The sequence below is a fragment of the Euphorbia lathyris genome, chromosome 10, assembly GCF_963576675.1.
Source record: "Euphorbia lathyris chromosome 10, ddEupLath1.1, whole genome shotgun sequence".
Taxonomy (NCBI): domain Eukaryota; kingdom Viridiplantae; phylum Streptophyta; class Magnoliopsida; order Malpighiales; family Euphorbiaceae; genus Euphorbia; species Euphorbia lathyris.
In genome coordinates, this window is record NC_088919.1 from 63839433 (window position 1) to 63853263 (window position 13831).

Below are 13831 nucleotides of genomic sequence, written 5' to 3' on the forward strand. Positions count from 1 at the left end.
ATAAAAAATGTAGGATAATATTATATATACTAGTCGAAAACCCGTGCGATGCACGGAATACGAAACTTTTTACATAATTTAGATAAATAAATAAATTGACATATTTACTTTTAAGTAATTTTATATCATGCTATGAATTTTTTTATTATTATGTATATTTGAAATTAATATATATTTTTTTATTGATAATTCAAATTAAATTAATTTTGAAAATAATTGATTAATTTTTTATAAAATTTTAATTAAAGGTGAATGATTTATTTATTTTTACAAAATTCAATGATTTGTACTTTTTAGTAATTTTAATATATTTTCATATTTTGGAATTTTATGAAACAATAATAATAAAATAGAAGATTAATTTTAAACTACAATTAAAATTAAATAATATATTTACGATACAAAAAAAACGAAAATTGAATTAAACTACAATTAAAATTAAATATTATATCTATGATACAAAAAGAATTATAATCTATGTTAAAATGGAAGCAACATCAATATATTATGTTATAAACTATTACAATCTATACTTTTCTAATATTGCACATGAAGAAACTTTATCAATTTAATATGTTATATATAAAAAAATAAAATTCATAAGAATTAGTCACAAATTCATCTTGATGATAATCATCTTGCTTGATGGAATTTCATGATCACAAAGTATTCGAATTCAATTATTCATTCTGCTACAATAACCCAATATATCCAATTGAATCAGCTTAAGGTGATGATTTCTCCTATTTTCATCTCGTAGTATCTCATCAAGACATTCAATCAATTTGTTCTTCATTCTTTCACTATATAGAATATCAGTCACGCTCGCAGATATCAGTTATTTGATTTCATTAATATTTTCTAATAATTATATATTCTTGAATTTTGTAAGCAAGAAAAACAAATAAAAGAACAGAAAACAAAAATGAATGGACAAAAAATATAATTACGAGAGAACTATTTTCCTCTAGTTTTTTTTCGAAAATAAGAGAGAATGTCAAGATATAAGCATATAAAGAGGCAGTTGCGTTCACATGGACCCTGATGATCACGTAAATTTGGTCATTCACCGTTAGATCTAGGCGGATTAAATAGAAGCCTTAGGATGTTTTGAATCTCCACCTTAGGATTTTAATCCGTCTAGATCTAACGGTGAATGACCAAATTTACGTAGTCATCAGGGTCCATGTGAACGGAACTGTATAAAGAGGAGAGTGGAAATATTTTTTGCCCATTAATTAGAAATTTTATTTTTTCTTAATGAAGTATTTAAGTCTACTCAGTAAAAAAAACATTTTATAATTAATATGTGAAATTAATGCTATTAATTAGAATCATTATGCTCCGTATTTGAGAATTTGAAAAGATTCAAATAATAATAATTTTTTAATTAATATTTTCCAACAGCTTGTCCTATGACCATGTTTCATTTTCATATGTTAAAAACTCTTGGAATACTAACAATTTTGTACAAACCATAATATTATATAAGTCAATGTTGCAAAATCAATTATCTCAACATTCCATAATTAATGTACATTTTTAGGATTTTGAGCATCAAAATTTATTTTTATTTACCTTCATTTTGAATTCGTATCCAGCATAATCCAAATTCTTCAAGAATAAACATCTTATCAAGTGCATTAGACGCTTACAATCTCTTTGTCCAGAGAACTGGAAAAAAAACTTGATAATAATAATAATAATATAACATAATTTATAATTGAAATAAACTTCCTTGTAAGTATAATATTTCAATACATCTTTAATATTTTATTCAATATGTCTCAAACTTCAATGAACAACTATTGTGTGAAACTCTATATCTATTTGTACCAAAATACATAAAAATAAAAAATACAATCCATAATAAACCTAGATCTAACGGTGAATGAGCAAATTCTACATGCTCATTAAGGTGCATGTGATCAAGACTGTCCATATCAATTAGATAAACTCAAACTAAAAAAATGAATGGATTTCAACAGGTTTCAAATTAGAAAAATTAATCTAACTTCAATTAAAGCTAAAAATTGAGTTCATATAAAGCCGAAAATCTAAATTTAGTTAGAGTTAACAATCGAAACGATAACACCTAGCAACATATACTAAAAAAGAATGCAAATATACAAAATCTTTATTTTAGTCATTTTGAAAAAAAAGACAAATAAAAAAGAAAACATGGATAAGGTAGCGAGAGGTATGGAACATGTGTAACGACAGAAATGGAATTTCATCTCTGAAAGATGAAACTATAACAACTACTGTTTAATAAAAATAAAACAATAACACAATTGAGAACAAAAATAACTACAACATGTGAAAAAATCGAATAATTATCTTGAGAAACGTAAGAATTTCTTGTAATTTTTGACATTTTTGTGTTTTCCAATTTTAGTTGTCCATGCATCTTCTATTTCTATCGGGTTTCTTTAATTGGAGATATCAGTTTGAAAAAAAAAAAAAAAACATGGATAAGGTAGCGAGAGGTATAGAACCTAGGTAACGACAGAAATGGATCTGAAAGATAAAACTATAACAACTATTGTTTAATAAAAATAAAACAACAACACAATTGAGAATAAAATAACTACAACATATGAAAAAAAATCGAATAATTACATTCAGAAATATAATATTATCTATCATGACCAATGAATATAATGGCAGAATACTATCTATCATGATCAGTATTTTTCACATGGACCCTAATGACCACGTGAATTTGGTCATTCACCGTTAGATGTAGGCTGATTAAATCTAAGCCTTAGGATGCTTTGAATCTCCACCTTAGGATTTTAATCAGTTTACATCTAATGGTGAATGACCAAATTCACCATGGTAATTAGGGTCCATGTGAACACTACTGCTATCATGATATAGAAATTTATTTGTGACTTTTGGATTTCCTTTGTTTTGTGTTTTTTCATTTTTCCGTAACTCTTACTTTCTTTTATTATTTTAATTAATTGGCTAATAATTGTTTAATTTATTATAAATATAAATATGTTATTTTTTATTTTTATTGATTCTTAAAAGTTTAGGTAAGGGTAGGTCTACCCACTTCCAAGGTCAGGGAAAACCACATATTATTTTTTATTAATTAAATCTTTTTAATCTTGATTTTTTACTACGTTGACAACTCATCAAAAATGTCTCTAAAACACTTCTCCTTTCTCTCTACTTCCGCTATTATATATAGTATAGATATACAAAAATTTTTATATTATATATATAATTTGGTTCAATTTTCGCTCCAAACAAATACTAATAGAGAAGCAAGTGGAGCAGGGATTCCCTGTTCCCGCCGGTGGCCCGTCCTGATAGGGACGGAGAATCACCGATAAGAATCTCCATAGGATGGGGATGAGGATAATTTTATCCCTCGTGACAGGGATGGGGCGGGGATAGGGAATAGTATCCCCACCCCATGGGGATCCCCGACCCGCCCCGTTAATCCCCAATGGGAAATCCCCGATGGATCTCCAATTATTACTCATTATAATTAAAATTATACTTTAATTATTATAGTTTATAACATTTAACTTAGATTAAATAGACTTATTTTCAAATAAAAAATTAAATTGGATAAATAAAATATTAACCAAGGACTAAATGAATATTTTTTCCAACATAAACTAAACTAAAAGCATAGTATCTCTACCATTCTTTCACACAAAACCTAGAATTAGAAAGGAGAAGAGAAAAGAAATATATACTGATTTTGTTTTAAATATAAATGGTGATTCCCCACAGGAACGGGAATGTGGAATAGGGAAAAGGTGTTTTTAAACGGATATGGGGATCCCCATAGGAACGGAAATTCCCACGAGACAGGGATGAGGGATAAATCTGTCCCTGTCTAACTCGTAGGACGAGGACGGAGAATCCCCGACTAGTCAGAGACGGAGATGGGAAAACATTCCCCATCCCGCCCCATTTACATCCCTAAATACTAAACTGTCTCAATTTTTAAAACCGAACGAAATCAAACTAAAAAGCATTGAACCAGACAATAATTTCAATTCGATTTTAGTTTGCTTATTGACTATCTTCCAACTTTGCTCTTAGATAGCGTGTGATGGAGATGGGAAATGGTTTTCCCATATACCGGTCCGTTTGGCTACTTGCTGTTTGCTGGTTGCTGTTCCTATTTACTGTTGCCTTTGAAAAAAGCTACTTTTTTAACCCAACACATAAAATTCTGCTTTTAAATTGAAAATGTAAACAGGAGCTAAAGAAACGTCCTCCACGTCTTCAAATAATTCAAAGAGATTTTTATTTGGGTGTTGTTAAACCCAGCCCCAAATTCCCACCCCTAGCCCCGTGAAAGGACGAAAATGCCCTTTCATGGGTTTTGGGCAGGGAAAAGCTATTTTTTTTGCCACTCCGACACGTGGGCGTGTGGATATCACGCATCACCGCGTGGTTGGGCATGATAGCCACACGCCTCACCGCGTGGTCGGGCGTGATAGCCACACGCGTCACCGCAAGGGCGGTCGTGTGAGCATCACGTCCGACCACGCGGTGAGGCGTGTGGCTATCACGCCCGACCACGTGGTGAGGCGTGATATCCACACACCCACGTGTCGGAGTGGCAAAAAAAAGCTTTTTATTCCCGTAAATTGGCCGTTAAACCCGTAACTACAGAATTGTACTTAAAACCTAAAAATATCATACAATTTTAACTAAAATCAGTAACAATAATATAAGTTATAAGTTAATGAATAAATATTATTAATTACAACATATAAAACTAATATAATCTAGTCCAAGCCTCTCTCCTTTCAGCGTATAGATTGTCCAAGTGACGAACACTCGGATGATGAAATATACGCCATTGGGTGGCAATGGGAGGCACTGGAAATGTAGGATGTAAATAAAGACGTATGTAGTGATGATAACTCCCCAAATGACAAATCACAATCTCTCGCTCTGGTGGTCTTCCATCGTCCGAACGCATCGGCAGTATAGTTCAACATCCTAACTGTGATGTAGTAAAAAGGAATATTACTGCATTCAAAACAGATGCAGCAGCATATAAGTCATCCGGACTCACCATCCAGTGGGACTCACTACACCCCGCTCCTGCCCATTTAATACGCGTGAGGGCAACATTAAATCCGTTCCCATACACTGGCGCATACAGATCACGGTTTGCCCGCATCTCATTCTCTATGAGCACTCTCATCAGCTTCCACTCCTCCTGATTATAGGTGATGGCATCGGCTAAAACACGAAATCCACAGTTGCCATCTGCTACAACATCATGGTATCCAGTAATAAATGGTATGATGAGACCTTGAACCCGATGTAAATGGTGGTAACCGGCGATATCCGCATCAAATCCGACTGAAAATATTAATATATAAAATTCATCAATAAAAATATATTTACTTTAACTTCAACATATATATTAATAAAATAAAATATACCCGGCATCTCGTTGTTATGCACAGATGAGGATGAGGAACGACCTCGACTACAACTACTCCTCGAACATGAGGACCGTGCTCGACCTCGTGGTGCCTGACTGTACTCCCATGCACTCGGATTTCGTTTCATTGATGAATTCCCCTTTGGTCTACCTCTAACAGTGTCTTTGACCTCAGGTTCTTTGAAGCCACTTTGTTCCGGGTTTATCTGATCATGAATCATCATCGATATGCTATGCACCATTGAAGGATCTAATTTTTCAACCTTTTCCACAAGAGAGTGAAAAAACCGGTGATCCTCAGACCCGTCAGCATATACGGGAGCACTAACTGGTATGTCACTCAAACCTTCAAACGCAAGAGATCTCCAAAAAGGATGGATTCGGTCAGCACGGACCGATGTGTCTGTGTCAATATACGTTTTATGCTCACATGCACATGGAATGCCATGAGTCATGGGCAACGCGCATCCGCATTCACTAACCACATCCATACTCAATCCGTGCATACGCTTGAGCTCAGCATTTAGTACACGCAAGCAGTAATGTGAAACGTGTAAGTCGAGATACTTGAAAGGTGCTCCACATTGAGTCACCACAGATCTTCTTCTCGAGTCCTCGAGTGAGTATCTGATTATATACCGTAAAGGATTACAAAACTAATGTATTACACTTTAAAAGATTAAAGCAAATAACAGAATAAATGTCTTACTTGATCGCCTCGATCTGAGCCTCAATGTCCTTGTGCACCTTCGCCCACACTGTATCGAGTGCACTAGTAGATGAATTCAACCACTGTTTCAACTGTGCATGTGAGCTCTCCACTCGATAGGTTGTGGTGTTTCCTAAGTGCAACACCTTATTCGTCCATGCTCGACAAAACTTCTCTTTATGCACTAGTCATGTGGTCTCCACGTACTCTATCACACGAGGCCAGTTGGCAGTAGTATCCTTCATGGCATACACTGCCGCCTCATATTCGGCTACTGTCGGGGCTTCAATTATACGTTTCCATTTGAAATTCTTAAAAACTTCACCAAAACTCTTCACTCCACACAACTTGCCTACTCTATCCTCCACATCTTTATTAATATGCCATGTGCACAATAAATGATGACTATGAGGAAATACCTCACGAACCAGCTTCATCAGTTCTAACTCCCGGTCTGTAGCAATGGTTGTTGGATGCACATCAAGTTGGAGCAAAAGCTTCAATTTTTGTAACACCCACATATAGCTTCCCTCAGTTTCATCCTTCATGATTGCATAGGCGATCAAGAAGTTTTTGTTTGAAGGCGTCATTCCAATGATCTCAAAGAATGGCATCTTATACTTGTTTGTTTTATATGTTGAATCCATACAAACAAACAAGTAATAATATCGGAACAGTGTGATCGATGTAGGATGTGCCATAAATAAGTGAGTCACAACATTGCTGCCCGGCACCGCTTGCGTCCAATGTACATATTTCTTATCTATAGCAAGCCGATAAAACTGACCGATTACATCCCGACCCTCAAAGCTCTTAGTCCTGATTTTCTCCCTATAGTTATAGATATGTCTTTGTGTCGGGCAATCCTTCGGATGTTTTTCTTTGATTGCAGCAAAAATAGCACAAGGCTTAGCTTGAGCTGAACTCATTTCACGAACAAGTTATTTGGAACACGGGCTTAGTCCGCTAATATGTCTGTAGCCCTGACGATATACAGCCAATTGATGACAGTGCTGTCCTCTATCTCCAGCAATCCCATTCACCACCCAACCGCCTAATTCAGCGATTTCCAGAACCTTTATCTGGAATTTGCAACCACAGTACTTTGTTTTTGTATCCCTCCGTAGTATAACATCCCTATCCATATCCCTTTTCCTTCTATAATTCTTAATACCATGAGCACATTTAACCAATATCCACTTTGACTTGCCCCCTGTCTTATGCGACGTTGTGGTTAACTCGAAGCCGATCCCAATTGCCCTCTGTTTTGCCCAGTTAACAGCTTCATGATATGTTTGAAACGTTTGTTTGGGAAAAAACTGCGAACTATAATCAATGCCGTTTCCGCCAAATTCTTCCCATGAAACCTCCTGCAAATGATAAATAACGAACATTACATTCCAACACGCGACATTGCTACAACGTTTCGGTATCTAAACCCGAAAAGCAGCCACAAATATGCTCGGACGTGTGAGCATCACGCCCCACCATGTGGTGGGGCGTGATGTTCAAACGCCCCACCACATGGTGGGACGTGATGCTCACACGCCCGAGGTCCGAACCAGCGATTTTTAAAAAAAAAAATTGACAGAAATCAAAGGAAGTTCAATTGGAAAAATACCTCAACTTCAGACACATCATCACTCCCGTCTCTTCCCGGTGATAACGGATTGCTCTCTATTAAACGTGTTGTCATTGATTTCGGATCAAAATGTATTTGGGTGAGTTTGAGAGAGTTTGGGAGGGTTTGGAATTTTCAATTTTTGGTTAAAGGGCGGTTATGTCTTTTTTCGGGGCTAGAAGTGTGAAATTGGGGCTGGGTATAGTAATCCACTTTTTATTTTCATATGCACTGAGAAAAATCTCTCCATTCTCTTTGTATGAAGATTTTTTTCAAGAATTATTTATCCTTCTCTAGGCAAATCCCAAAAAAAAAACTGAAGATTGTCAGGTAATTTAACACCAATATTGTAAAAACTGGACTAAAAGACGAACCGCATTGACAACTGAGTCAGAGATCAATGGATTCAATTGATTGATTCAGATTGATTAAACCATATCACATAATAAATAATAGGATAAATAATTTATTAGGGGGTGTTTGGTTGCTCATTTTCATGCTTCAGTTTGCCTTTTCACTTCAAAATGGAGAGTTTTAGGTGTTTGGTTAGCGATTTTCTGTTTACCTTTTACATCTGGAAAGCAGCATTAGGTGTTTGGTTAGTGACCTCCTGTTTGCCTTTTACACCCGAAAAGCAACATTTTACAAAAACAGAGAATCTTTGCTTTTTGGAAAAACAGCTTTTTCCAATAGCAAACCTTAACAACAAATAGCAACACAAACAGTAACATCAAATAGCAAACCGTACAGCAAACAGTAAGTAAAACAAACGGGCCCTTAGTCTCCACCTTTTTACGTAACACATTGTTTAGTTTCCCTATTTTGAAAAACATATTATAAGGTTTTTATGTTTTGTCAATATTAACCTTTTGGTCATTTTGTCTATTTTTTTTTTAGATTTTTAACTGAATATATCTTAACTTTCAGTACGGTCATAGTAGAATACAAAATGATTATGTACTCTGTTATTTTCCGTTTGTCTGTTTATGTCAAATATCGCGCTTAAAAATCTAAAAACAAATAGGTAGAAAGGCCAAAAAGTTAATATCAATAAAAGATAGGGACCATATCATGTGTTTTTAAAATAGGGAGACTAAACAGTATGTTAGGTAAAAAGTGGGGGACTGATAAATTATCTACCCTAAATAATATATATAGTAAATTTCTCTCCAATTAAACAAATTTTTTTTTATAGTTTATCTGATTTTTCGGTTCGAGACTCGTTAGACATCTTTTAGGTGAATCCTCTTCCAATTAAAGCTTTCTGCATACGTAGGACTCCAACTCAAGATTTAAGTTAAGCGGCTTGAAACTAGGGGTGAGCATCAGGTCGGTTCAGTTACTAATCGAACCAAACTTTCAGTTAACCGAACTGAAGTTTGTCCTATTTCCATAACTGAACCGAACCGAATAAGATTGGTAACCGAATTTTATTTAACCGAAATTTTTTGGTTCGGTTCGTTTACCGACCGAATTACCGAAAGCTCATAATATTTAATTTTTGTATAGTTTTGTTTAATTGGTTTTCAAATAATGCTCTTATATAAAAGTTACAACACAACAACAACAACAAAGCCTTAGTCCCGAATGTCTTATATAAAAGTTACAATTGAAGAAATTAAAGACTATAAATCAAAATTTATATATATAAAGATAAAAGTATATTTTTTAGGGGTTGGATTTTATATTTTATAAGTTATTTATATATGTAAAAATAAAACTATATTTTTTATATTTATATAATATGTTCGGTTCGGTTATCGGTTATACCGATATATTTTTTCAGTAACCGAAGCGATAACCAATTACCAAATTAAGCCAAAATTAAAACCGAACCGAATCAGAATGTTAAAATAATCGAACCAAATTAAAACTTCTGTTCGATTATCGGTTTGGTAATCGGTTACCGGTTATTTTGCTCACTCTACTTGAAATCCTTAACCACTTAAACCAACCTTAATTGATATTTATATTATTATTGATAATAGATATACGTAATAACAGTATTTTTCACATGGACCCTGATGACTACGTAAATTTGGTCATTCATCGTTAGATCTAGGCGGATTAAAATCCTAAGGTGGAGATTCAGAACATCCTAAGACTTATATTTAATCCGTCTAGATCTAACGGTGAATGACCAAATTTACGTGGTATGGACTCTGATGCACACGCAACTGTATGTAATAATTAGCTTGGTAGTAAGATATGATGTTGGCTCCTTACGGATCAAGGTTTAAATCTCACTTTTTGATATTATGAATTATTTTTTTAAAGTAAATACGTGTTTATCAAACCGAATCAAATCGGACTCGATCCAAATAGGTTGAGATTAATTTATTAGTCCTTATATTTTGATAAAGCACACTGTTTAGTCCCTGTATTTTTGAAAACACACAGTAAGGTCCCTAATCTTTTTCTCGATGAACTGTTTAGTCCTTCCGTCTGTTTGTTAGATTTTTTACCGTTTATGAATTCGGAAATGACTAAATTACCCTTTACTATTTATCAGTCAAAAGCAATTCACACATCTATGTCTTTCTCTCACAACACGCGCTCACAATTTATTAGAAGAAGCTATTTGTATGGAGAACAAACAAAAGAATACAGACCCAATACTTACGAATCTGAACGATGAAAAAGAAAATCAAGAAAAAGAACACTCAAAGTTGATTTCAGATGCGGGTAGCGTCTAAAAGAAAGAAAATAAAGGAAAAGAAGAATGCAGAGAAGAGAAACAATGAAGATAATGATCTTATATATTTGATTTTGTGGTAAAGGGTAGTTATTTTTAAATAGAAATCCAAATTGACTAACAGAATCTTCATGAGAGTCTAATGGTAAAGTCTAAACAGGTCACCGAGAAAAACGTTAGGGACTAAACAGTTCATCGAGAAAAAAGTTAGGGACATTACCGTGTGTTTTTGAAAATATAGGGACTAAACAGTAAGGGTGGGCACGGTTGGTTAACCGGTCCATTGGGCAAAAAAATTAACCGAATCATTATCAACGGTTTTTTAACCATCCAAACCGAAACCGGTCCATATCAACCGGTTAACCATATGATCGGTTAACCATTAATTTTGGTTAGGTTTTTCGGTTAACGGTTTTTAACCAATTCTCACTGGTTAACCAAAAATCAACGGTTAACCATAATTTTTACCCAAACCTAAATTTTTAAACAATATTAAAATCATAATTTCAAAAATTCAAACGAAACGAATTTATATAAACGTTCAGAACTCATACATAAATACCGAACTAAAAATAGGGTTTCTGTTTTTATTTTAAACAAAAATAATAGTACAACAACAATTATATTATAATATAATTTAGGTATATATTTTGATTTTCAAAAAAAAAAAAAACTGATGGGTTTATTTTTGTATTTTTTTAAAAGTACAGCACTAACATAACATATATAATATATTTATATTAATATTATATATTAATCTATGTTAGTATACGTACAACAATTATATATTATAATATAATTTATATGATATATTAATTTTTTTTAGATATATATTTATTAAATGGTTCGGTTAACCGGTAACCGCGGTTTTTGAACATTCTGAATCGAAATCGAAACCGAAACTGATACCTGTCTACTTTTTTAACCATTAAGAAAACTGTCAGTTCGGTTAACCGTTTTTTCGGTTCGGATTATCGGTTTCCAGTTCGGTTACCAGGTTGTCCGATTTATTTGCCCACCCCTACTAAACAGTGTGTTCTGTCAAAATATAAGGACTAATAAATTAAGGGTGTTGTTATATTCAGCCCCAAATTCCCACCCCCAACCCTATGAAAGGATGAAAATGCCCTTTCATGGGTTTTGGGTGAGAAAAGGCTATTTTTTTTGCCTTTTCGTCACGCGGCGTGTGGCTATCACGTCTCACCGTGTGGTCGGGCGTGATAGCCACACGCCCGACCGCACGGTGGGGCGTGATAGCCACACGCCCGCGTGTCGGGAAGACAAAATTGAATTAATAAAAACTAAATTAAATTTTTTTAAAAAATTGAATTTTGCCCACATGGGCGTGAGGGCATCACGCCCTCACATAGGTGAGGGCGTGAGGCTATCACGCCCACCACATGAAACGGCGTATGAATATCACGCCGTCTCCACGCCGCACCAGAGGTGGAGGCGTGGTAGCCTCACGCCCCACCTCACGAATCCGAATCCCCCAAAAATCCAAATTGAAATAAACAAAACGTCCAAAAATCAATAAAATCAAACAGAATTTCGTAACATTAGTCATTTTCCTTTGCCGCCCCTCTTCCGATCTATGTTTTCGTTGATAAATTAGTTCGGATTTGATCTAAGAGAGTTTAGAGAGTTTGAGAGGATTTGAGAATTTTCAAATTTGGTAAAAGGGTATTTTCATCCTTTCACGAGATTAGAGGTGCGAATTTGAGGCTGGATATAGTAATTAACTAAATTAATTACCCTCCAAAATACTTGGCCAGTTTACGGTCGAACCGATGGTTCCGGTTTTGGAAACCGTGGTTAAATCCCTACCTTATCTCAAGCACATGCTAGCGCACTCGGTTTGGGACGCGGATTCTCTTCTTCCATTTATACGCGTAAAAAGAGTCTCCTTGACTCTCAAGTTTCTACTACACTTATGACGGACTATTGTCTTGAGTTGGTTGACCATTTTGACCTTGGATTCTTCCAACCTTTTTGTACGATCGTTAGTCTTGTTATTATTATTACCTTATTTTACGGTAAATTACACCCATGGCCACTGAACTTTACGATTAACATTATCGATACTGAATTTCAATTCTTAACAGTATGGTAACTGAACTTTACACTTTTTAACACTGGTGGCCACTCAATGCATCAAAACGACCGTTGACGGCCTAAAAATAAAAAATCCAAAGCGTAATGATATTCTAAGTAACTTTAATTCTTGAAAATTTTCGTTTTGAGGTCATTATTTTGCTAGGAGAGAGTGGATTTTTCTGAGAGAGAAAACTTCAAAAAATGTTATTTTGGAAAATAAAAAATGTGGTTTAATGGTAAATGTCGTTCTGAACAATTTTAATTTTTGAATATTTTCATTTTGAGGTCGTTAACGGTCATTTTGAGGAGTTAGTTAAAATTGAGTGGTCACCGATGTTAAAAAGTATAAAGTTCAGTGACTATACCGTTAAGAATTGAAGTTTAGTGACCACAATGTTAAAATAGGTAAGGTTGAGTGACCATGGGTGTAATTTATCCTGTTATTTTAGCTAATTCCATTCCATTATTTTTTGGGTTAATTTTCAGATAAATTTCATCTAGTTTCACATTTTCACAGATCGGTACTTATAGTGTTTTTCTGTTATACACCGAACCATGTGGTTTGTAAAATTTTCATTTTTTGTTGACTTTGCCAAATTTGAACAATAACAACCTCAAAATGATTTTTTTTAAGAATTAAATGATAGATTAAGAAATCTTAATTCTTCAACTTTTTAGGTTTGAGGTCATTTATGTGTTGTGTTTTATGAGAGAGAAAATTAATGTTTAGAAAGAGAAAACTCCAAAAATGATGATTTTGAAGAACAAAAAATGTGGTTCCATAGTAAACATGATACTAAACAATTTTAATTCTTGAAATTTTCATTTTGAGATCGTTATCAGTAAAATTTGACAAAATCAATAAAAAATTAAAATTTTACAAACCATATGATTCGATTTGTAACAAAAAAAAAATCACAGATACCGATCTAAAAAATCACGGAGAATTTATTTATAATTAACCCTTATTTTTTTATTTAAAAAAATTATATAGTTATTTTATCTTTATCAAGCTAATTAATTAGTATTTAAATCAGTTAATATGGATTTCGTAAGGTTTTTTACCTTTTTCATTTCTTGATGTAATTGTTCTTTTCGTATCTGATAAAAATATAAGTATTTTCATCAAAAAAAAAAAACCAGTTAATATTGATAAGTCTATACGATGATATATATTTAGGAGGTGAGACGTTATATACCAGTTATGGACAAAACCGTTCCGAAACCATAGTTTTTTTTTTTGATAGAACGGAACCATAGTTAAAAATTTGT